We start from the raw sequence: 27,456 nt of genomic DNA on the forward strand, positions 1-27,456 counted from the left end.
TCTGATCTGCCGCCAATACCTGCGGTCAAGTGTGCACCTGACTCTAAACAGAAGAAGTTGATGATGACTCTGGAGCCAAAACAGGGTTATGGCATATACTACAAGAACCTCCAGTTCCTGATGCGTCACGGTGTTAAAGTAACCAAGGTTGGCAAAGTCTTAAGGTTCAGGCACTCAAGATGGTTGAAGCCATACATTGATACAAACACCGAGCTTCGAACACTTGCAGTAACACAATTTGATAAGACCTTGTTCAAATTGATGGTCAATTCGGTGTATGGTAAGACCATAGAAAATGTCAGAAAGCATACTAATGTCAAGTTGGTTACCGACCCCAGCCAAAGCAAAAAATTGGTAGCAAAGCCTAATTTCAACTACAGAAGAATTTATGATGACAATCTGGCACTCTTCAACATGAAAAAAACTAAGATCAAGTTTGATAAGCCTATTTATGTAGAGGGTGTAATATTAGAATTGGCCAAAATACATTCTAGCCCATTTTGATATGTCGCACGACCCCCTTCCCATTTAAATTTCTGAATTGAATTCAAGATGGCGGGCATCAAGATGGCTGCCGACCATGCGGGTGACGTCAATGTGGTTCCCCCTTGGCCAGGCAACGATTGGTCATCGCCATTTTCACGTTCCATGCCGCAGTGGCCTTGTACTGGGGGTGTTAAGTGACTTAGTGAGCCATAACTTTGTGGTATTGTTAACTCTGCAACAATTAAAGTTAGGTAAAAACAAATGGCACAGTTGTTTTCCTGGTGAAATTCTAGCCCATTTTGATATGTCGCACGACCCCCTTCCCATTTACATTTCTGAAGTTGAATTCAAGATGGCGGGCTTCAAGATGGCTGCCGACCATGCGGGTGACGTCAATGTGGTTCCTCCTTGGCCAGGCAACGATTGGTCATCGCCATTTTCACGTTCCATGCCGCAGTGGCCTTGTACTGGGGGTGTTGAGTGACTTATTGAGCCACCCTGTAGAATCGACTATATTGAGTTGGTGGACACTAACGAAAAAGATGAATTAGTTGATTTTGCCGGAGCCATAACAACCGCCATCATAGAGATTAATATATAAATAAAATACATACTAAAAAATGGAGCATATCGAAAGCTACGAGCTACAGTCGTTCCATCCGAACCGTAGGACCTTTGCCAATTTGAATCAGCCCAACACAGAGATTGAGGTTGACCTTGACGTAGGGGATGGCTTTATACACCCCCACAGAGCAGACCTATATATCAAGTTTGATGTTGTCAAGCTCGACGGCACAGATTATTCTGTTAACTCAAATATAAGACTAGTAGACAATTTTGTATCGCATCTGTTTTCTCAAATCGAGATCCGAAAGCATGGTGTTGTCATAAACAGAGTAGACTATCCTGGTATTACCTCTACAGCTTTGGCCACACTGAATATATCCAAGACCGAGGCCTCGTACTACAAAATCGGTGGATTTGAGGCTGGCGCTAAAATAATAACTAAGAACCACACTGTACTGTTCTCTATGCGCCTGTTGCCAGGATTCTTCTCAGATTACAAAGATATTATGTGGAAGGGTGGTTTAAGAATCACATTTCGAAGAGCCGCCAATGATAATAATGCTTTGATGCGGTACAGTACATTAAACTCTACTGGTGCAGCTCTGCCTAATACCCTACCTGACGAAGGCAAATGTGTTATTCAGACTACGGAGCTAAGAATCCCGGTTGTTGAATACGAAGCCAGTTATGCTCTTAAATACAAAGCAGATATACTAAAAATCCACAGGTGCCTTTACAATTTTATACATATCAATGTGTCCAGAAACCTGCCACTGGTAGCTATTACGAATTCGATGCTACGAATTCATTTTCTAGTATACAATATGACATGCCAGATTTTGTGGTGGTGCTGTTTCAGTCTGGTCGAGACAACAACCAGCAACAAAATTCAAGTAAGTTCGATAACTGCAATATCAAGAACATATATCTTAAAAACGGCAGAAACGAGGTGTTTCCTAGAGAAAATTATAATTTAGACATGTCCAAGGATGATTTTCTTAAATTATACGAGGCCTACACAGCATACAAAAGATTCACTACTGGCAAATACCGACATGTATTACTCACCCGATGAATTCAAAGCACAGAGACCGATGTTTGTCATCAACACCTCAAAACACAAGCAGGTTGTAGTTAATGACAGGACAAACATTAAAATAATCTGTGAATTCCATGATACACCACCTGCCGACACCATATGCAGTGTTATTCTTATAGGTCAGAAATCATATGTTTATGATATAAGAAACGAAAGAGTCACAGAACAATTCTAGAAAGCCTCTGCATAATGCATTGTCTTAGTACTAGATATACCAGTTGAGCCTGGTGCCCAATTAAAATATTCGGGTTAACATATTAATACTCTGAACTGACTGTCAAGTATTTAAGCACACTTGACAGAGTATTACACTAAAAGCAATAAGCTCATATGAGCATCTTGAGTTAATTTTAAAGTGTAGCCAAAACAATGCCAAGAGGGCCATATTTTTTACTATCCTATGAACAACAATCTGACAGATGCAGCTTTTGTACGTGTGGCCAAATCGATCTGAGAAGGGTCATACTTTTTACGGAAAATCCCCGAGGGCTTTTTTACTAAATTCTTGAATTCGACAGAGTAGCACACTGTAGGCAATAAGCTTATATAAGCATCTTGACATAGTTTTAAGTGTAGCCAAAACCAATCTGAGGGGCGTCATACTTTTTGTGGACCAGTAATAGGTCCAATACCACTACTATATCTGCATTTTCTCTATGTTTATATATTCATTTTATGGCATGCACGATGCCTCTCAAAACGCAAGGTCCAGTGCGGTCACACACGTTAACTAGGTATTAAAAATTCTCAATTTACCAGTCGGGCCTCACCGATGGCGCAGTGGTAGCGTCGTCGCCTTGTAATCAAGGGGTCCCGGGTTGGATACTCGGTGGAGGCACATAGTGGTTCGAATCCCACTTTAAACTGTAGGTCCAGTCCCGATTAGCCTTACTGTGCATAAAGTGGACTTAAAACACCAAATCAATCAATCAATCAATCAATTTACCAGTCTGTCGGTGAGAAACTGAAGTTCACTATTCTAGGACTTTAGTTGAGATTTTTTCACACTTTCTCTTTTACTATTTTCTCTCTCTTCGAAATCCTTGCTGCCTCAGTGTAGTTGTGTAGTGACTCGGATAAGACATGTACATGTCATTTTCTTGCGATCTATCTTTCACTTATTTCATTTCGCCTATCCATTTGACGGAATGGTTATAGTTAACGTGCTACTCGTCGTCACGATTAATTTAGGATTCAGAAAAAACTACTAATTATCCTCATAGCACCAAATTATACAGGGTGGCGCACATTATATCTACCAATATCAGTTGGGCATATCGCGCTACGACGCCAGGGGTCCCGGGTTCGAATCCTGGCTTGAGCATGGACGTTTATGATGTTTATTCATAAATTTCATCATATCATCACTCATCCCCATCTTCGCAAATTAGCCAAATGTGGCACAAGAAGCGAAGTAAAATAAATCAAATCAAATCAAATATCAGTTGGAAACCCTGTCGGAACACAGGTGCGCATGCGCCGAAGTCTCCCATGCTTGGTCAGCTGCGAGTCTCGCAATCAGTCTGCCATGGAACGTTCGCCTGTTAAGACACGAATCGTGGCAGTGAAGGCGTTTACCGAACGGGTTCCATCCAGGAAACCCAGCAAGCCCTGCAATGAGAAGCATCAGAACCTCAGAGAATTGGCCTTCTTCGACCTGGAGACCTCTGTTCCTGCACACTACCATTGGCTCTCTCTTGCCTGACTCATCGTATCATGCTGTGACGCTCTGGAACAGGTTGATGAAGGCCCTTATTGAATCGACATCGCTGTGCCCGCTGTATCTCCTGAATGGAACTTGTTCGCATGAACACCTCCACTGCCACAATTTGTGTCTGAACAGGTGAACATTCCATGGCAGACTGACTGCCAGACTTGCAGCTGCCTATGCATGGAGACGTCTGCTCATGCGCACATGTGTTCAGACAGGATTGCCGACTGATATTGGTAGATACAATATGCGCTACCCTGTATATAGTAATCGTAAAGGGGCACGTTATGGAAGATTTCACACAGAAGCGACAAGCGACCCGTGCCGCTTGAGAACGAACCAATCAACAGCAAAGTTTCATACCGTAGCGGGATGACATACCGCACAAGCCTGCGTTCAATCGGTAAAAACCTCAAGCGACACGCTTGTCGCCTTGGTGTGAAATCTCTCTTAGAGGCAAAGTACATAACTAGCGTGATACAGACATCTGACTAGTGCATACTTGCAGCAATTGTGTCGAAAATAGGAGGTAACCAAGACTAAGTATCAGAAAGTATGTTTGCCAAAACGAAAACAGCTCCCAATTGTCATAAAATTTTGGAGTAACAACGGATAGCCGAGTCGTCACCTGAACCAAATGTAGGGCCGCTGGCACCAGAGGGCTCCGCGAGGAGATGTACAATTACTCGCTACCTTCATAAACGCATGTGACGCTAACTAAACAGTCACACCATCCTCTGGGAGGGTGTTGTAATCACATTGCCTGCTTTACATGACAACGCCGTGGTACAAATAGGAACATTGCTGTTCAAGGGACTTGTGAAGGACAGGCCAATGTGTTAACATGCCCTTAGGAGCATTTCAACCGTTGGTCACGCTCCTCTGCCGTTGTGACGCTCCTAGAGGGAGCGTTTTTTGACCACGTGATGTTGCAGAACACGTGCATGTGACATATTCTCAGTTACACGCATGACTTGGGAAATGCTTCAGCTAACCACTTCAAGAGACAATGGTAAAAGTGTTGTTCAAGAACAACAATGTGATTATGATCTGTTCGATTTAATTTGGAAACTGCACTGCTTTCAGATTTCTTATATTCTGAAGAAGTCTTGAAATTCATCAAAATTATATTTATGCCAACATGGAAGCAAGGGTGGTAGAATGAAGTTTTGTTCTATTAATCTATAGATGTGTCTTGAGTTGAATTAATTATTGAGAATGCAGGCAGATAAATTTTTGAGGACATTGATGGTTATTAGTGATGTTCAGTGTTGAGTTTTTTAATGACCAACTTCTTTTGTACAGTTCAAACACAGCCAGTAACGTGGCATCTATTGAAGTGCTCTTTATTTCATACAATGATTGATTGATTTGGTTATTTTACGTCGCTTCTCTGCCACTTTTGGCTAATCGCGACGATTATTTCATATACATTGAATATCATTACCGTAATCATTGATGATAAGAAGCAGGAATCGCACAAACAGATGGCCACCGCATTCTGAAATAACGTATTTCGTATTTTTCTTATTTAGCGTCACTTTTCTTGCACTTTTGGCTAATCGCGACTATGCGGATGGATATTGCTTATATGAATTGATGAAGGGACACTTGAAAGGAAACACTCATGACTATGCCAGGACACGAACCTAAGACCGTGGGGATTGTGAATCCAGAACTCGACGAGCTCGATCACCGATGCGACGCATTCTGCAATCATATGGAATCACACTCACAAGGATGTGCACGGAGTTCCCACTGAGGATCCCAATGAAACTTACAATAAGGAAAGACACAGTTAAGTGTAAAGTGCTATACTCTGTCCCGGGAATCTGTGGAGCAAGCGAACGAAAACAAATTCTCTGCGCAAGAAGTGACTCGATATTACTCGACCAATGAATGCGATAGAGGGAAAGGGATTGCTTGTAGAGGCAACGTGACTGCAGTCACCAGCTGTTTGCAGCAGGGCGTACTGCTTCACTCGCTTTCTCCCCTTATCTACCGTTATGCGCGGAGTTGCTCCACAGATTCCGGAGACAGAGTATAGGTGTAGCAATCATATCTAAGGAGCAACTAAATTCACAGAAAAAATATCTGATGCAATCTGTGAATCATAATTGCCTGTCACTGATGATAATATGAACTCTACAATGACCTCCAGCGGCTTCTGCTGGAACTAGCGGAAGTGTACATAATCAATAAAGTATTAGTGGGTCGTATGTGTGTTGAGAGCGCAACATACACATACTCTCTTGTAGAGCGAATGCAGAAGAAATTGACACACCACTTCGAGCCCAACGATGTTGACAAAAGGGGTGTTTATGATGTGTACTACCACCTTCCAAGTATGCACGACATGCAGTTTTCCAAAATGTGAAAGTTTTAGTTCATAGTGTGAGGAATAGTTGTGCTTTCATCATTTTGCCATGAGTTGGAGTAATTTCAGATCAGTGATATTCAGTTCCCATTATCCACATATAACTTTTGTTATTGCATTTAGCAACTACGTCTCTCCTCTTTTTTTTTTTTTTTTTAAAAAAAATGAAATTTTACTAGACGCTCATTTACAACTGAAGAGAGGTTACGAAACCTAGCGCTTCCCACACATGCTACTCTGAACTATGTCTTACCTTTGTGCAAGGTAGATGACAATCCTCGGCAGAGACTCCGTGCACTCTCCTTTTAGATGATTTGGAAACAGCTTTGCGTGGTAAGACGTGTCCACAAAGGAGAGATGCAAATATTTTATCGCATAAACATAAAATTCGTAAGCAATTTCTCGAAAAAGGTTTACCAAAATATCGCGGATCCCATCTGAGGCTATCCTAAGATTAAAATTCGCTGACAAAAGTAAGATAAGTTTATTTCCTTCATACCATCCTACAAATTTCAAGATGTTTTTATTCCCATGTTGTATGAAGAACAATTGCGAGAGAAATGTTTATTTGTAAACTTGTTGTGAGCTTGTAGCTTCTGCAAACCTATGAGGAATACAACTCCTCACTATGATTTAATGTTTATGGTCAAACCTTGTGATAACCAACCGAAATGGTTGCGCTCAGCACAATAAACTGCTACTCCAGGACGTGACAAGTAAACAGAGAGCAGCAAATGATGCTCCGTGCCTGGAGCAGGAGTCGTATCTTTCCATGGCAACTATAAAATTTTGAGGTTGTGGGCATCTCGACAGCAAGTTACGCCAAGTTCGTAGGACCCAGAACGACGACTGTATTCCTGTATCAACCTGAGAGAAAACACACGCCAGTAATCGCCTCTGTAAAACCACAAAAGAAATCATCCTAGTTCAAAGAAAATCGTTCAGTTTAAGTTTTATCTTTTCATAGACGAAGGTTAGAGTTTGCCAAATACAAGTACTAATCTTCTTTAATGGCCTCCGCGGTAATTATTTCAGTAATTAGAATGAAAGATAAAAGAAGAAACGAAATTGTTACTACCTGAAATGTGCTTTTTATCGCTTGAATTCAGTGCGAGGCGAAAGCATATTTCCCAGCCACTTCGAGCAGTTGCGAAAGATACAAGAGACTTTTCCTAGATCCGCAACTGATTCGCCCCAAAACGGGAGACAATTTGTGACAGTAGGTCGCCGAGGGCATCTAGGGAAGGCATGCAAGAAGATCAGCCTCGTAACTTGGGATTACAGCCGTAACAACTAAGTTTTACGAACGTGCCCGCACTCCAACTCTTATCCTCCCAGATGTCGAGCTAATGACTTGGTTTGAATACTGATACGGTGTTTTCCGATGTTGTAAAACTAGGTAGCGGAGCAAGACGAAGAATTCTGCAAACTTTGACGGGAAGAGGGAGATGGTGGTCATAAAAAGGACCTACCCGAGTTTCTCGTCTCTCATTCTCCTCCACTCCCCCCCCCCCCCAACCATGAACATAATGAGTTGATACATCATCTGTGCTAATTAACATGAGTGGTTATAATTTGCGTTTTCTCAAGTGTTACGTTTCATCTGACTACTTAAAATGAACGTTCATAATCAGAAAATTGAATATTATGAATCTTATTAGTTACCTTTGAGATATATTCAGTCAATATCTTGACATGGAGGAATTTAGAACTTTTTAAACTGTTTGGCGAGCTTAGAATGTTCGACGAACATTAATTACTCTTTGGAATTAGAAAACAATACAGCGGAAAATTTGAGGTGTTAAATTATCTTGAATGTGCAATATAGCAATGAAAGAAACACTGACAATATGTAAAAGTAGAGAAATATGTTATACCGTAACAGGCATGCAATATAGTATTCACATTCCACTTTCAAACCTGGAAACCAAAAATCTATTATGAATTTATTTGAAAGACATATGTGTTAATTTTATTTTCATTGTAGTTCCATTTATCAAATTCGATTGATTTATTGATAAGTTTGTGTTTTAAATCCACTTTATTCACAGTAAGGCTAATCGGGACTGGACCTACATTTTAAAGTGGGATCCGAACCACTATGTGCCTCCACCGAGTATCAAACCCGGGACCCCTTGATTATAAGGCGACGACATTATCAAATTCGAAGCAGATTGACGAAAGTTTCCTTATTTCCACAGTTAACTACATTGCTTCTTGGAGCAACTCAAGTCAAAGGTTTACAGCTACTAAGAGTTGAGTATTTGAAATGATTTTGTTTAATTCTTTCTTCAATTTTAGGTTCCTTATTATTACTGCAAAACAATTTTTAAAAACATATTTTTAGTTTCTATTGAATTTCCTTTCGTATACCTTGAATTACAACAAAAATATTTTGCCTCGGATGCAAAAATTTTGCACACTGAACTACTCTGAATATAAGAAAGGAATGAAAGATAACTCAAAGAAATCATTCAATAAGAGCTCAAAGATGTGCACTGAACTTCTGCATTTTGTTTTCAAGTTACAAAAATCATGTTTCCCATTTTCTTTCACCGTTCACTCAATTTTATGTCCAATAAAAGGGAAGTTTTCAAAACTTTCTTCGATCTCTGAGTGATTTCTGAGTACTTTTCTGGGGCATTCCATTCGCTTGTGTTTCTTCTACTGCTGTTACGGATAGAGCAGTTGGCATGAATGATGAATTTCTTCATAAGAAGCTTCAGTACACATAGCCACCACAATCATTATCAATTTCTTTAAAATATTTTTGTTTGTTTTAGTAATTTCTATCTTGGCTATTTTAAGGCGCTTTTCTATCTTTTGGGGGTAACCCCGACGATGAAAAAGATGATGGGACAAATGCAATAACCCTGGATTCTAGCCTAGGTCCCCTGAATTTGTAGCACACCACACTAATCACTCAATTACGGAGGCTGATAGCACTTAAAAACTCCAGGAATTGATTGATTGAATTGGTGTTTAAAGTCCACTTTATGCACAGTAAGGCTAATCGGGACGGGACCTACAGTTTGAAGTGGGAACAGAACCACTATGTGCCTCCACCGGGTATCGAATCCGGGACACCTTGATTGCAGGCGACGACGCTACCGCTACGTCATCGGGGAGGCCATCAGGAATCTTAATGTTTCACGTAATGCATAATACGTATATACTCTGTCCCTTATATCTCTGGAGCAAGCGAATGAAAACAAGTATCTGCGCAAGTAGTGACGCGAGATGGCTCCACCAATCAACACTTGAGAGGGAATGAGATTGCGTGGAGGGGGAGCAGTTACCAGCCTTCGCAGCAGTGTGTACTGCTTCGCTCTGCACGGTCGATTTTCTCTACCGCTATGCGCGGCTTGCTCCAGAGGTAGTTGAGACAAAGTATAGTGATTCACAATATTCAACTTGTACGTTAAACTGCCACCGAAATGTAAAATCAACTCACGTTAATTCCGTTTGATCACATTGACAGTATCCTATTCTTCGAAATCTTCTGTGCTTGTTGTCTTCCTATCACTTGAAAATTTCAAACGAATCGAAAGTGACGTGCAAAATACAGTGGACTCTTTTTTAATTCGAACTCCAAAGAGCTACGAAAAAAAATCTAATTATCCAAAATTGGAATTAACCAGAATATAATATTAATAAAAAACACACCAATGAAATGACACACTGTATTAAACATAAAACTGCATTAATACGCAAACAGTACACCTTACCTTACAACTGCTATGTTTTATCCATATCTCCATCCAGGAACAGTACACTTATTGGAATATTCGCATCACGTGATTGTTTTCATTGTTTTTCATTCCTCTTTCTACCTCTCTAAGCACTTCAACTTTCTTATCTAATGTTAAGGTACTGTACGCACCATGTTTCGACATTGTGACTCCACTAAAACACACAGACAAATGACCCCTTCTGTCCGGCTATCCGCTCCCCTCTCAACTTGTTTCTGAGAGGGTGAAGGTCACATTCCTACAAACAAAAGCTCTGGGGATTCCCACTGCCCTCTCTTATCTGCCGTCGGCACATCTGTTAACCATAAAAAAACCTTTTCAAGAAGAAAAGGGGGACGAGTCATCTGTTGGAATTTCTTATGTAGAAACCACTTTGGTCTTTCTTGGAAAGATTTATGTTAAATAATTGGGAACCTGACTTCGAATTATCCAAATTTAACCTTCAAAATTCGAATTAAGTAGTCATTTTTAACATTGTTTTAGATAGGGGTTTCAAGGGTAATGTGCTTTTGTTCGAATTATCCAATAATTCGAAATATCCAAGTTCGAATTAAAGCGAGCGCACTAATTTATAACCGGTAATAAATATGGGACACCTTGATCCTGAAATACTGGCTTCCCTGCAATGCGTTGTGTGTGTTGACTAATTCGACGGCGATGAGCAAACTTCAATAGCAAATTTTCATGACAAGTTCTCCTAAAGTCGTAGAGTTTGGCAACACGCAAGATGCCAGTATTTGAGGATCAAGATGCCCCAGTTTTGCAGCAGCGCACACTGCTTTGCTCCAACCACTCGTTTCTCCCCTTCTCTACCGTTATGCGCGGCGCTGCTCTACAGATTCCCGAGACACAGTGCATGAGTGCTTTAAGTAAAAAATCTACACTGTTTCTCTGGAATATGTGGAGCAGTGCCGCGCATAACTGTAGAGAAGGGGAGAAAGCGAATGGGCGGAGGAAAGCAGTGCGCACTGCTGCAAAAGGCAGGTAGCTGCAGCTCAATGCACTCACTTATCTTCTAACGCGTTCTCGAGTCACTAATTGCACAGAGAACTAGATTTCGATCGCCTGCTCCCTGGACCTAAACCATTATTGTATTCATAAAAAATAGTATTTCTATAATTGAAGGGCTCGGGTGTAAAACATGGTAAGTGACATTTTGGCCATTTTTGAGTTACAAAGTAAAATGTGCCATTCTTCAATTTTAGAGTGAAATTGCCATGTCATACAATTTGCATTGGACCTAGTGAAGCCTTCTGAAATTGGTAAACACAACTGGAAAACAATTTATCTACAGTATAGCTTCTAATAACCTTGTTAATGAACTCAGAAATAACCAAAACGTCACCATGTATTACACTCGAGCCTTTCAATTAAAGTATTTTCTTACTTAATTAGCTACATATGTTGAATTTATATATTGATTTGTAAATATATAGTTGGAAACATCTGCATGAAATTCTAAAATAAAGAGTGTGACAGGATATGCTACGCTGGTCCTGTCACCTTCCATGAGAAAGGTGTTACCAGTCACCATTCAATAAGTGACAGCCAAGTGTACCGCAGTGTGATATTTGTTCGAACGAAAGATCGTGGTTAATAAATGAGAGAAATGTTGAATTCTTAATATTGGCTTTAAAATTTTCATTCTTCTCTGGGACGAAAATATGAGATTGATTTTTCACTGCCTCTTCCATCTGAATGATTTTTGTGTCTGTCGCCCATTTTATTGCTTTAAATTATTTCCGAGCGGCGAAAAAAGGGTAGATAGAAAAATCCTTGTAGGAAGGAAGTGACGTTCTGACCGCCCGGTGAAATGTGGGGGGAAATGACTACACGTATAATCAGCAAAAAAAGTGGGGGAAAGCCCCAAGGTTTCAAAGAGAGGAATCATGGAACACGGATTCCGGCCACTCGGCGTCCTCCATATGGGACAACACCAGAAGTCCATTATCAAAGCGTCGAGTAAGCATGAAAAAAAAAAAGAACACAAAACTTCCACTGCACGAAGGTGAATGAATCAACCGGTTTGCCCTTTCGAGATGGCAGTATATCTTTTTGCCCCTTTTTTCATTTTTATCGTAAAGCGAATAGAAAAAAAATACAACACTGTCACGTTTAACGAGAAACACATGTTTGTGAGGATACTAACTGAAAATTATTTTGCTGTGGTGGATATAATCTTTGTAAATAAGAAGAACGGGGAAGAAATACTTCTTGCAATTATTTGGACATTTATTTTTATTTATTTTATTTTTTAAATCGGTGCTAAACAGAATACAAAATGTTACTTGCTAGGCTCCGCGACGGATAGCGTAGTCCGCTAAGTCAAAGAGTCGTAGGTTCGAATCCTAGTTAAGACATGTGTATTTTTATTGTTTTTGTTCCCTGGTATATTTCATCAGTTTATCATTTTTAACCTAGATAAGAAGATAGCGGGCGTAATAACAAAAATATGTAAAACTTCAAGTGTATAAAAATACATTAAAGCCACGGCGGTCCAGTGGTCAAGGTATGAAGACAAATGTGCAGAAAAATTGTATTCTTGCAGTGTTAGACAATGTAGACGTGGCCAAACAATTTTGACAAAACTCATAAAATACATTTTAGACTAGTCCTTTCATCAACGATAAAAAAGCTGACACAATATCACAATCAATGTAATGGATATTTACATTTTTATTACAACAATTATTACTATTTATATTGCAAATCCCTCAATCCACAGAGCGAATTGTTTGTTGTATCCATTTTGTATGAATGTTGAATTATTCATAATAACACAATAAATTGGAAGGGAGAATCGTTGTACTCTCTCTTTAAGGTATCCACCAAAATTCCCTTTCTCTGGATAATAACATTACGTTAGAAGAAAAGAAAGATAGTAAGTTATTCGTAAAACTTCGCAACTTTCTTACTTGTGGCCAAGACTGCCTTTCGCCGTTTGAAGAGGTGTAGTTTCTAAACAACATTAAAACATCTACTTCTGCAATTGACTTTAAATTGCATGAAATGAGCCCAGCAGGAGACCAGAAGAAAGTAATTTTCTCTGGGCAAAGTTAGTGAAAGAAGTTTAAGTGTCATCAACGGCGCACTAAAGCCGTGAGAATAAAGTTCATCTGTGTGGAATTTTTACCCGCAAGGCAAACTACATTTTACTGGAAAAACCACCGTGCCTTCGTACTATTCTCGAAAAAAAAAAATGCAAACTGACTTTGGGCCCTTTTTAAATATTATATGTAGTCGGAGTTGTATCATAATTGTATTAATTTTCATTTTCTATCTAGTTTGCATGTATGTTTTGAATATTGGTGCTATGATTGTCGTAGTAATTTGCCACGATTGGAAGCCTCGGTGCAGAACGTTAAACGAAATCAGTATTCTCCTGAATGAAACATGTCCTAGTACTTTTATAGACTTCTGCAGTCTCGAATAAGCTACAAAAGTAGAAAAACGTCGTAAAAGTAACGAAATGACAATATTAGACAAGTTGGTACTTGACTGTTTCTAATAAATAATTATTGTTTGTTACAATACACGCTTATTTTTAGACTCATGTAACGTTTTCTTGCTATTCTGTTTCTTCAATTAGTCATAAACTTTATACAGGCAACCAAAGTAAATGGATGTAGTTTGATTTCTAATCAATCTCGGGTTCAGAAAATCGAATATTACTTTCATTTACTTTACATTTACTTTCGCCCGACCCTGTGGCGGAGTGGTTAGCACATCGCGCTGCGACGCCAAGGGTCCCGGGTTCGAATCCCGGTCGGGCTTGATTGTTTGTGAATGTCCATTCATCAATTTCATCATTTCATCACTCATCCCCATCTTCGCAAATTAGCCAAGAGGCACAAAACGCGAAGTAAAATAAACGAAATCAATCAATCAATCAATTTACATTTACTTTCTTACTCTACATAAATTTACTTCACCTGCAAAGCACTTTTAAATTATAGCGTTCTTGTTTAAATTCTCTCTATATTACAAAGAATAACTTAAAACGTAGAACAAAATGTAGGTGTTATCAGTTTATCAGTAAGAATAAACTCTTGAAAACAGAATGTGCTTTATTTGTGAAACATAAATTCTTGTTGTGTTTGATTTCTGGTGTTTACGTGCAGTTCGTCAGTTAAAAATTATTGAACTTTTGCAGGTAACTGTTCCAGACACTTCTGAATGCCCATTTTAAATTAAGTAAATTGATTTTCTCCTCATCATATTTAAGAATTTTGGAAAATGAGGGTGAGTAATAGCGCCAAAATGAACCTTGTTGACATTGTCATATTTGAGATGTTGGTGTCGTTATTTTTTTACTCTAAGTTAGTATCCTAATCACTATTTAGGTTTGATTTTGGAACAGCCACTGAAACAATCAAAATTGTGAAAAACTTAATGTGGCGTTATCTTCCAGGGGAGAGATGTACACATATCAAATTTTGAAAATCTTACACATGTCATCATAAACCCTTACCCTCCCTTACATATATCATTATAACAACTTCCACTTTACCAATATGACTATGAATAGTGTAAATAATATAGAGTATAAGAACACTGAAAATATCAAACACGAAATCTAACACGATGATTTTGAAATGTTTTGGAAATAACAATCACTTATTAATTACATTATATAATTATACAGAGCTATGTTTAATGAAATTTCTACTAGAAAAATAATAGGAAAATAATTTGATAGGCTAGATCCTCATGGGCCCATATAAGTTTGCGACATATACGTATAAGCAACTTTTCTAAAATTGTCCTAAACATTTATAAACGTCGCTGTAGAACAGAAGATTGGCATTAACGAATTATTAGCTTAATACTTTTCACATTCTAAATAAGTAACATTCTTCATTATTCAATACATTTAATTCACATGTCATAAAATGTCGACCTTTTATGAAATCGAGATTCAGTTTCAGAGTTTCAGCCATTTCTGTTGCGTATCTGCAAAAGTTCCTCCCTACAGAAGACATTACTAACCTTTGATATCTTTTCCTTGATAAAATCTTCTATTGTTGTTTTATCACGTTCTTCCCCGCAAAATGAGCACGAGATCAAGCCATCTCACGCAGAATTATGACGGAAACGCCATTGTTATGTTTTCTGCGTAGAGCCTATCTTCCAACAACCACTTGCTTGTTCACCAAGCAATTAACGCAAGATAAAGCAAGGGAAGCGCCCAACACCACGCCGCTAGATAACAAGCTTGTTTCTCACGTTATTTCTTGCATTTTCGTGAACATTATTCGAGCAATAAAGCATCAATTACTTTCAACACTTATGATGTAGAATTGAAGAAATATTATTAATTTCTTTAAACCAAAAAAGGTTTTGTTTTTTAAATTTGACTGAGTAGTAGAAATTAGATGTTTTATGCTCACGTTTTGTTCAAAGTTACACACCACAAATAAGCGGTACACCTAATATTTAGCGAGTGTAAAAGGTATTCTCGCAGAAATATATATTGGCAACAATGTCAAGTAAAGATATAAAATAAGAGGTCGTAATACTATGATTTCATTTCTACAACATATTACAATAATTAAATAAGTACACATGGAAGAAAATTATAAAGTTCTTAAATATTGCACAGAGACGAGACCACGTATATCACCATGTTACACAAGTACATACTTCCGCTCGGTTCTCCTCGTTGGACTCAAAAATTTTCAACTTTTCTCTAATAGTGGCAAACATTAATAAACGACACTGTAGAATAAAAGCTTGCCATATTCAATAAAAGAACTACTTTAATATCATTCTTCACTATTCAATATGCTTAATTCAAATATCGCAAGGCCGAATTTTGCATTTTCTTGTGGGAGGCCGGAGCCGTTTTGATGGTGTGTATAATTATTATGCACACGGCCTGTGTAATACACTTTTATAAATTTGTTCTTCTCCCGACCGCGCGTATAACTATTATACGCACTGTGTAATAACAAAGTAGTTTCGTACGTACATACATTTGTTTTCAAAGGAGCTGTGTATGAGAACTATACACTCTGTGTATCAATTTGATACACATGACAGTTGGACTGTTAAGTTGGTTACAAGCAAAGCTTTGTACCAGTGAAATGTTGGGTTATTAAAGGTCCAGGAATTTTAAATAAATTATATTCCTGTCCAGGAAAGAAAATCAACAAGCGTAAATGGGTTCTGGACCGTAAAGAACCTTTTTATTTGTAAAGTATTTTAATTCGGTCCAGGAACCTATTTTCCGCATCAATTTAAATACTGTCCAGAACCTTTTTTCCGGATCAAATTAAATCCGGTCAAAGTTCCGTATTGAAATTAAACAATACGCAACTTGGACAGAATTTAAATTGTGCGAGAAAAAAAGTTCCGGTCCTGTGTCGGAACCCAGTAGAACCCATTAGAATTTATGGGTTCCTGGGCCTTTAACAACCCTGGTGAAATGTGAAATGGGGTTAATTGAGAAATGAACGTGAGCCCATACCCAATGTAAATCGTCACATGATGTGTCAAGGCTTTTTTGAAGGTCAAGTTCAAAAGTACAATTCAGAATCGATAATTTTGAAACAACATACACACACAAAACAAGTACTGGATACTCGGAATCTAGCTGAGAGAGACAAGCGTTTCCCATACTCCAGAGCAGAAACATGCGAGTCGAAGTGTAGTAGGAAATGCCTACACAATAGCGTCTGTCTGCCGTATTATTGGCTTATTGTGATGAACCCTAGAAATCACGTGGTATTTCCTCGTAAGAAAGAAAACGGCCATTATTGACTTCCGAAATTGACTGGTTGCTTGATTTGGTTTATTTTACTTTGATTTTCTGCTACTTTTGGCTAATCGCGAAGACGAAGATAAGTAATATGATGTCCAGGCCGGGTTTTGAACCCGGGACCCTTCGTGTCGTGGTGGGCTCTGCTAACCACTTTGCCACGGAGGTCGGCACTTCCGAAATCTAGTAGATGATAGCTAATGGAATGAAAAGGGAGTCTATTGAGTCTTTACATTTAACTGCTAAGATTCTTCAATAAATTTCGTGGTCATTAAGTGGTCCTATAGGGTTGTAAATGTTGTGCTTCTGTCGGCAATCTACATTAACAACAAGCTTCATTTTGATATTCTAAAAGAGAATCGTTACAATTGCTACAAATTGAAATTTCAATAGGACTAAATAAAATCTGAACACAAACCTGGAAAACCTCGCTTCCCTGGGTGGCGTTATGTGTGTTCCATAACCCAATGGCGGTGAGCGAACTTCGATAGCAAATCTTCAATAGGAAGTTCTCCCATCGCCGTAAAGTTATCCAACACACATAACCATTCAGGGGAGCGAATATTTCTCATTTCCATTGCGGGTGAGTTGTTATGAGATTGTGTACTAGTGTACTTGACTGTACATACCAGAGTTTGGCTGTTGTAGAACCGACTAAAGCAACTCAACCCTTTACTTAACGAGAAAAAAATAAATATTATGTCACTATTATTAAATTGAACATTAGAATTAGAGGAAATCGAACATCAAGCAACCTGAAATATGCATTTCAAGAAAAATTTAGTTTCATTCTTCTACTATAGGTCTTGCCTACTCTTACGGCGGGCGACCTACATGCTGGCAAAGAAAGTGGGGAGCGGGAAGACCAACCAAACCAAATTGGTGGCGCAGAGAGTTACGACGTCGCGGGAGGAGGTGCTTCGCGCACTTTCTACTACAGGCTGCTGTGTTTCTTATGGCGCTGCATTGGCCGCTTCCTCGCTCCTCACTTCTCTTGCCACCATGTAGGGCACCCGCCGTAAGACTGGACAAGAGCTATAGTGAGTACTACGAAGCAGTGGCGGCTCGTGGTCTGATTTTATGGGTGTACACTTCAGCATCGCGTCCAGAAGAAGTGTTTTATAACCCTCTTAAATACTCGCGCATTTTTTTTTGCGTCCATAATGATGCTAAATGTATTGGTAACCTAAGTTATGAACACCTTTTACTGAAAAATAAGGCTATAGGAGAGTTTTATTTCATAAAAATATTATTTTTTACAAATTCGAAATACCGCGGTGAACTTTCCGTCGATCACGAAAAGAGCGATGCTATTGGATATATAGATAATTCAACATTCGATAAACTGACAAAATCACTATAAACATAGAAATGCCGAGCTACAATATTTAATATTATTGTCGATTTGCAAAATATTTAGTAAAAACTTTCCCCCTCGCATACATGAAACAAGCAGGATCGGGCGACTACCCAGGGCGCCAAACTGGGGCATCCTCCTTGATTAGAGCCAAATCCTAAGCGTGAGTTTATTTTTTAAGATCACTTTATGCACAGAAAAGCAAATAGAGACAGACGATCTACAATTTAAAGAGGTGTCCGAACCACTATGTGCCTCCACCGGCTACGTGGCTATTTGTTTTAAAAAGAGTATAATTCATTGTTGTCAAGAATTAATTTAAGCTACTGCTGAATAACTTAATAAGTATATTGCAAAATCATCTAAGCTAGGAGATTATTGTTGTTTTGATGTCATTATGTAGGTATAAAATAAACAAATACCTTCAATACACGTGTTCTTTAACAGCATTATAATATTTTTAAAATAAGGCTATTATTCTTCACTAAAAACGTAAAACATGGTTATGATTTATATTGGAGGAATGTGGAAAGTAGGGGGAGCCAAAATTCCATTTCGCCCAGGTGAAAATTTTATCTTGAGCCACTCCTGCAAAGAAGGTAGCCGATCCAACGACCACATGCAGAAAATCAGTTGTAATGTATCTGGCAGTTGTTTATTTCTAACGACCGACTGAACAAACCAACAAACTCAAGCGGAAACAAGAGAATAAATAAATAAAAAAAATATTGAAGAAAATGACAGTACTCACTCAGTCCACACTACCCTTCTTCGTACTTCATAATTTGTATTTCCCTTCCGCCTTATCTGTCTTATTACTGCAGTCGCTGGCATGATTTGTACGAGTAGCTAACTTCCCTCCAAATATTCAACAACGTTAAATATTACGTATCTGCTTTCGCTATGTACAGTTTCCCCTTTCATCATGCTCACTTTGCAATGAAATAGGAACGAGATGTTGATAACGTAACAATTTTGCCACACAATGGAAAGAGCTGACTGATCCACGTCTCCCCCTCCCCCCTGCCTGAGGGAGTGGATAATTCTACTACAGCGCCACAAGGACAGTTTATTTTGGCCAAGTAAAGGCAATGCAAGACATTGTTTAAAGCATGCGTTTCCCTTTCAGTTGTCCTCCCCTCCCTCCTGTCTTCCTCCTTGCCCTTGTCATGCTAGGAACAGGGTGAACGAAGATACCACAGAAATGCCCCTTTTCCAAAAAGAAAAAAAATCCTCGATTTACGGTGATGTGTGTGCTGCCTCGACTCCGCCACACGATCTCGAATGGAATGGGATTTCAACACTGCCGTATCGTGAACACAGCACTAGCAGTGCGAGTTTAGCCCATACTACCGTGATCTAGAAGAGTAAATCCCTTCTCTTTTCTTACATGCTGCAAACAGTGGCCAACGAGCACCCGGCGACTTGTGTTCCAAGCGAACGTATCTCAGCGGCAGGCACTGGTAATGCGAAGCTGGTGGGGCGATTGGGCTTGGGAACGTTTGATGTTTTGAAGGAGAATAAGTTTAATAAAAAATAATTGCATTGCAGATTTATTTGGGTGTGAACGTGCAAACGTGCGAATAGGCAGAAGCCGCTACTGCTACTCTTAATTAATATTAGTGACAGACTGTTTCAATTTTAGTTTTGTGGAGATATAATTTCATTACTAGCAGAAATCAAGTATGTACTAATACTTCTTTGCTGCATTTTTGCGTATTAATAAGGTTTTCTTATATGTACTTTATAATACTAAAAATAATTGACAGAATCATATTTATTATGTTCATTACCAGGGTAGCCGAAATTACCGAAAGAGAATCACTTGAAAATGAAAATTCAAAGTGTAGGAATACCTTTTACACTCACTGTACAATGATATACAAGGTGTCCCATGTAGATAGTGAGACAACTGTCTAGGTTTGTGGCGAATTTTTGACTTTGTGAGAAAATGGTTGATAGCGGTGGTGGAAACATGCAATGTGAAAATGGCGTTCAACCTAGAGAATGTATAAGTTGTGTGTTGGCTGGCAGAACTATGCTCAATCATTGTTTTCGTATCGTGTACCATAAAATCTTATTTGACACCGAGGGAATTAAGGCATCGAGAAAGCCTTTCTTTAAAGTCTGGATCAGTGACTAAGAAGCACATGGTTGTTCACAAGCATCTGATGTGCGCCTACAAGTTGCAATTGCAATTACTACAAGCATCGCAACCCAAAAACAAACTCGGACGAACACATTTTAAGGAAGACATTTTGGAACGCATCGACAACGATCCTGCCTTCTTGTTAACTGCGATACCTTTCTTCTTTGCGGAGGATGCAGTGACTGGCACGTCGTATATCGACATGTGGGGGAAGTTCGTGTTCCCTGAGATCCCATGTCGACAATTACATATTCTCCCAGCAAGATTGGGTCGTCCACACTGGTACTTGGAGGTACGGAGGAGACCTATTATTTCTTAAGGCTCATTTTCTATTTCTTTGTCTCATTATATTCGACATCTTAAAAAGAATATTAAAAAATATATATTTTCGTGGACAATAAATACATTTCAAGAGCCGTCACTTTTCATTTAAGTATTTTGACAAATCACGATTGATGGACTATTTTTATGTAGCTGTGTATAACTTTATACGTTTGATCGTTTGATTTAGTTTATATAACGTCTCATTTCTGATAGTTTTGACTAATCGCAACGATGGTGATGAATAGTGATAAGATGAAGTGGATGAAGAGAAATCACAAACACATATGAATGACACAACACAAGCCCTACAGAGGATTATACTGGCTGTGAGTCCAGCCGCTTGAGCCTCGTTGGCCTTCCTTATTGCAGTTACCGGGGTGTACTGCATGGAAGTAAGGTTTACTTGGGTGTCTTTTCTCTTACACTCCATATGTGTATACACTTTAAAGTGATTGATCCATTTATCATACATCTCAATTCGGAACCCTCAATTAATTTCGAAATACAAGGGTTGGATAAAAAGTAATGGCAACACTGGTATAATTGGTACTTGACTGTATTGGCAGAGGAGCACGTGTTACATTCCTTCAATGTAATCGCCCCCCATCTCTACGACCTTCTGCCACACGTATGGAAGGCGTCGTACACCGTCAGAGCGTCCATCTTTGTCGATGTCCCGCAGTGACCGCCCTATAGCACGTATGATGGCTTCGCGCGTGTCGTAGTGCTTCACGCCCAATGGTTCCTTCATTTTGGCAAAAAGGTCGTAATCACACGGTCTCATATACCGGTGAATACTGCGGATGTTCCAGTACCTCCCACTACCAGTTATGCAGGAGCACCGTTACAGTGTTCGCAGTGTGACACCACCTTGCATTGTCAAGCATGATGATGGGACACCGTGCCAGAACTTGCCATCGCTTCCTTCTTAATGCGAGACGAAGTTGGTTTTGCAAGAAGGTGCAGTAGTAGGCTGCGTTGACCGTCTGCCTGAGAGACGTTGTTCTTCTTGCCTAAACATATTGTTAGGGCGCTTGCACGCTCGTCCTCTGCTTCAGAGCACTGCTGTTTTTGGCTGAATAACATACGATCGCACCCCACTCACTATACTTCCTCGTCTGACATTCCTTTATCAGCCACGAAACATTTGTGGCGCTGTGACTCACCCCTTTCACGGGACAGCAGTGTTGCAATTACTTTTTATCCAACCCTTGTATAATATATTTTTTGCATTTCTTCTTAATGTGACTGATAAATATTAAGAACTTAACTAAATATATTCACAGGGAGTAGGGAAAATAATTTAAAAATATTCCAATGTTTTCACAACTTCTATTCTTCAAGGACAGGGAGGGAATGTTATGGGTAACCTATCACAGAATAGTAAAAGCTGACACAATATGGCTAACTATGCTCTGTATCTACCATACCGACAGTTTGTGGTTCATCAACCCATAACTTATATTCTGCGTGCAATACTGCAATTCTACTTTGTGCGTCATTGACTCGACATTTGATCCCGACTCTTTATTCCATTATTGACTTTTCCATCTCGGATTATCAATGAAGAGCATTTTATTCTAGGAGAGCACATAATACAGCGGTTGTTCGCATATTCCAACGTTTCATACAACATCGAAGGAGCCTGAGATTATTATCCTTTTTTCGATAACCCTGACCACAAACCGGTAACGGAGCACTTATTATTGCATGTAATTGAACTAGTGCTATATCTCCGAGATCTCGTCTTGTAAAATGTAGTAGGATAAAAATTTTACTATTCTTCCTTATCAATCAAACAAGTCGACTTATTTTACTAAAGTTCTCAACTTTATAAATAAGGGATTATATTAATTTGACCCACAGTTTATCACATGATCAACCTATGTGTTTAATTCTGCATATTTCTTATGCAATGAGAATGAATATGTTGGTTTGTTTTCGAAATATATTTGTGCAAAATTTACCGGTGATTTATACTGTTCGTACATAGTTGGGTGTGAACGTTCCGTCTCACTGTTCAAATTTGCCCACCTATCACATTGTCGATAAGTGTTATTTGCGTATATAATTTCAGAGATAAATTCAGTTTTATCTTGAACAGCATGCAGACAGGGACACCCCAGTGTTGTAATGGTACCACTGATATCAAATAGGCTCCTCGAGAAGTGGCCGTAATTTCATGTTTCAGATAAGGCTCGTTTCTCAAAATCAAAACTCCATATGGAGTTATTAGCACTAACGTAAGCCGAACATTAAAAATATTTATAAGATCTAACTGTAATAGAAAAAAGTTGTTTTTGCACCTTAAAAGTTCACCCGCAAAATCCCACCTGGATAGGCTATCGATTTTTCTGTAAGTGATGATTTTGTGACAACTCATTGTCTCACTTCGTTTCATCCTACATTCTATTCTTTAAGAAAGAAGGAAAATATTCGCATGCATATTATCGAAATCTTGAAGTGATTTGCAAAATCAGTACCAATAAAATTAGATTTCTAATAAACATTTCTAACTAAATTTTTAACACTCTGTGACATTTTATGTAAAATATAAAGACCTCCATCATTCCCGTATATTTAAATGTGAAAGGGGAAGAATTTTGTAAATCCGAAAGCATATTATTATTACTTATCTTATTCGTGTGTATGTAGTCAATATACATAGAAAGAAAAGGTCGACTCGGAGGCCGAACCATTAAGTGGTCGAGTTTGGTTCTCACCACCGAATTTCCCGGGTTCGAGTCCCGACCTGGTATGGGTGTTCCTCGTGACTGTCTCTGCCTCATCTTGGCGATTAGCCAAAATCAGCAGAAAACTGACGCGAACTAACAACAATACAAAATACCGGAAAGTGGGGGGGGGGGGGGGCAAAATTAAATGCACCGATAATACACTCGTCACAGAATGAAACATAATCTTTCCTAGCGGTGTCTGCTAGCGTATTAGAATTTGCAAAGCAATTACTCTATTTGCGATAGAAATTAGAGGATTCGTTTGCGACGTTGAAGTAAACTGCACGGCTCGCTTCTTCGATGTCTCAGTTCGGATTATGTTGTTAAGGCTCCCATTAACATAAAATGTACACAAGGCATTTGCATAGTCGGAAGCGAGCGCATCTTTCTCCGTTGGAGCAGTCGGGCGGTGTGGGAGAAAACATGGAGTGTTTATATTACTTGCATGAAAGGAAATATTTGGTCGCCCGGCCACATCGGCAATCAGCGATCTGCCGAGGGAGGTTTCGCGTTAATGGTTTGTTTGGCCAACACCGCGACTTGATAAGAATCCATACCCCCCATAGTAATTTCCCAAGAGGCACATTTGCTGTTTGCTTTGTTCAAGGCTTTCGTAAGGTCCGTGTTTAATGGTCGGAAGACTTGGAGATACCATTTTGCTCGGAGAGAAAAAAAAAGGGAGAACCGTTTTAAAACGGAAAGGGTGTCTCATAGTTCGTTCCAGTGCAACACCCGGAAAATTTAACATGAACAAGTGAAGATAAAACGTCATTTTGTCTCTCGGTCCATGCAGTTATCTCCCTCGAGAGAAGCTGCTCGCTTTGCGAGTTCTGGAGAAAGATCTTTAGCAGGTGAGCGTCTCCTCCGCTCTTTTGTAATAATTGAATGTTCTTACAAAGGGGAGAAAGGGTCGCGCAGTTAAGTTTAATGAAAAAGGAATGAACAGAGGATAGTGCTGGGAATAACGTGACTTCAAAGCCAAATAAATATTGGATGTTGGAATGTGAAGATATTTAAGACATCTGGGGAATCGATGGCTGTAAAATGCAAATATTATTGTGGCAAAACTAATTTGGTATTTGTGACGGTAGAACAGAGGCAGTGTATATAGGATCAATGAGTCGCGTTTGAGAGAATTTTGGTTCTACGGAAGGGGATATGGTTGTTTTCCTGTTGGTGCAGCTGTATGCGAGATTAAATAGGGGTATTTACGCTTCTAAAGTAGGAAAAATGGCATAAATGTTGACAAATTCCCGTAGAAAAATAACGTTATTTGTTTTTCAAATTTATGATTTCTAACGTACTACATGCCAAGCGAGCTGTATTTGAACATACAATACTGGACATAAAGACCACATAATAAATTTTCAAACATTTATTTACCTTAAAGTAAAGTCTCTAATTGTAAAAATAATAAAGGGGTCCTGGGTTCGATTCCCGGTGGAGGCACATAGTGGTTCGGATCCCTCTTTAAACTGTAGGTCCAGTCCCGATTAGCCTTACTGTGCATAAAGTAGACTTAAAACACCAAATCAATCCAATCCAATCTAATTGTAAAATATAGGTTGACAACGTATTTTGTTCTATTTTGAATTAATTTCGTGAAAATAATTTATATAATACTAGGGTCTATTTAATATTTAGTTAAAGTTCAATGTGAAATTCTTGTTCCAAAGAACACTATGAAATATGTTTTGGCTTTTGAAATCGTGATGAATATCATATAATTGTGAAAATGATTATATTTGAAATCCTCTTTCTTTTAGATTGAAAATAAATACTAAGAGCTATGATATCGGCAAAGAACATATTTTACATTTAAATTCTATATAACTTTGCGTAATCTGTATAATACGAAGAGATAAAATTGGAAGATGAATCTTGAAAGTAAAACGTACACTCAATAAGCGAAATATTAACATTGGAAGAATGATTGTAATTAAGGGATTTCGAGTTCGGTCCCCAGTGGAGGCATATTGCGGAGATGTTCGGATCCCACTTTAAACTGTAGGTTAAACTGTATGCCCATCCGAGCTTAAAGTGTTCTTGCAACGAAATTTGACAAAACTTAGAATTGTGACTATGCAATAAATCACAATTCATTTTTTTCCTTCTGGAAGAAAGATTACTATAACTTAACCCATTAATTCATTTTTAGAATTTCCTGTGAAGAATAAATTGACAATCCAAAGTATTTTAAAATATCTCACCGTACGAGGCTTTAAAATGTAGGAAGCCAAGTGTAAATTTCTCGGACCATATACGTATAGACGCTTTACCTTTAAAATACTATTCAATGTTCCTTTCTGCTCTTCTGGCGGTCTTGCTTCTTGAGAATCTTACATAAGTAAGATTATAATTACGTAATGTGTTTCTCCTAGGAAATCCATTCAACTTAACTAATTAGAGAAAAGTACGCATTGACGTAACATTGTCTGGTAATGAGGTCGAACTAAATGCAATGATTATTCCCGTAGCTTGGCAACATGTAATCAATTCCCTTTCCAATGCAACTGGCGAGCAAAGTTTCGGAAGAAACTTTCAGAAAATTACAAAAGTGGAAATGTAACTGATCTTCGCTAGTGAATAACAAGCTTGATGAGAAGTTTTCGGAAGTTGTGAAAATACTTGGAAGGAAACCCAATTCCAATCTCCGCCTCTGCAGAGTGTGTGTTTGTATGCACACACACACATGTACACATGGAGAGAGAGAGAGGAAAGATATGGAGAGAGAGAGAAAGAGATCATTTGATGCTTATTATAAATGGATAATGATTGATTGATTGATTTGGAGTTTTAAGTCCACTTTGTGCACAGTAAGGCTAATTGGGACTGGACCTTCAGTTCAAAATGGGATCCGAACCACTATGTGCTTCCACCGGGTATCGAACCTGGGACCCCTTGATTATAAGGCAACGACGCTACCATTGCGCCATCGGGAGGCAACTATAAATGGAAGATAATTGAAAATTAAAAGGTTTCCTGAGAATTTGTTTTTTACAGGCAAAGATCTAGAACTGTAAGGAAATCTATTATTTTCATTTAAAGTTTCATAATTATAATTATATCAATATAAAGTTAGAGAATAGTCTTATTATTTTTAAAAACGTGTTTTGGTAATGATAGCAGTGTAGTTCAGGGGAAAATTTGAAAGGGCAGCGTGATCGAGCGTGTTCAGTGTCGATTCACGATATCGTGTCTGGAGGTTTCGGGTTCAAATCTTCGTTTAGTTGAGTGACGGAGTTATTTCGTGGGCAACTCGTGCGTCAAAAGTTATTTTTAAGTTGACATTTCTCCTGTCAGATTTAAGTATTTAATATACTTCATGAATGTCGCCACCATAATTTCATTTACTACAAGAAATAGGGACAGTCTTATAGTATGAGATGTCGTACAGTACAGGACAAAACTGGTTCTAGTTTCGAATACAGTTACGTAACACCGTGCAACACAGTTTGGGTATTGGGCTTATTTTCCTTCGATTTCCAGTCACTTTTGGTTGTTGCGAAGATGAAGATGAGTAATGATGTAACGAAATCAATGAAGAGACATTCACAAAGAACTCGCATGCCAGGATTCGACCCCGGAACCGCCTGGAGTCGCACCGCGCTGTGCTAACCATTCTGCCAGTCAGTCTCGAATGATGGGAATTATTTCGTGGGTAACTCGAGTGTCGAAAGTTAGCTTTAAGTTAATATTTCTCCAATCAAATGGTAGTATTTAATATACATGGTGGCCCATAAATCACGACAGGGTTTTAACAGCTGATAACTTTCTTGGTTATTAATTTTGTATTTTCCTTTTCTTTTAGAAATCGTAGCCCACAGTGAGGAGATTTATCATGGGAAAGTTCACAACTGCACAGCGAATCAAAATTGTGGAGTTTTACTTGGATTTTCTTTTAATTTGATTTGTTTTATTTTACTTCGCTTTTTGTGAAACTTTTGGCTAATTTGAGAAGATAGGGATGAGTGATGATATGATGAAATTGATGAATGGACACTCACAAACATCTATACTCAGACCAGGATTCGGGACCCCTGGCGTCGTAGCGCGATGTGCTAACCACTTCACCACAGGGGCCGGCAGTTTTATTTGGAGAAGACACACACAATAACAAACGCATTCCAAATAAATTA

Source organism: Lepisma saccharinum, chromosome 2 (assembly GCF_977018435.1).
Source record: "Lepisma saccharinum chromosome 2, izLepSacc3.1, whole genome shotgun sequence".
Taxonomy (NCBI): domain Eukaryota; kingdom Metazoa; phylum Arthropoda; class Insecta; order Zygentoma; family Lepismatidae; genus Lepisma; species Lepisma saccharinum.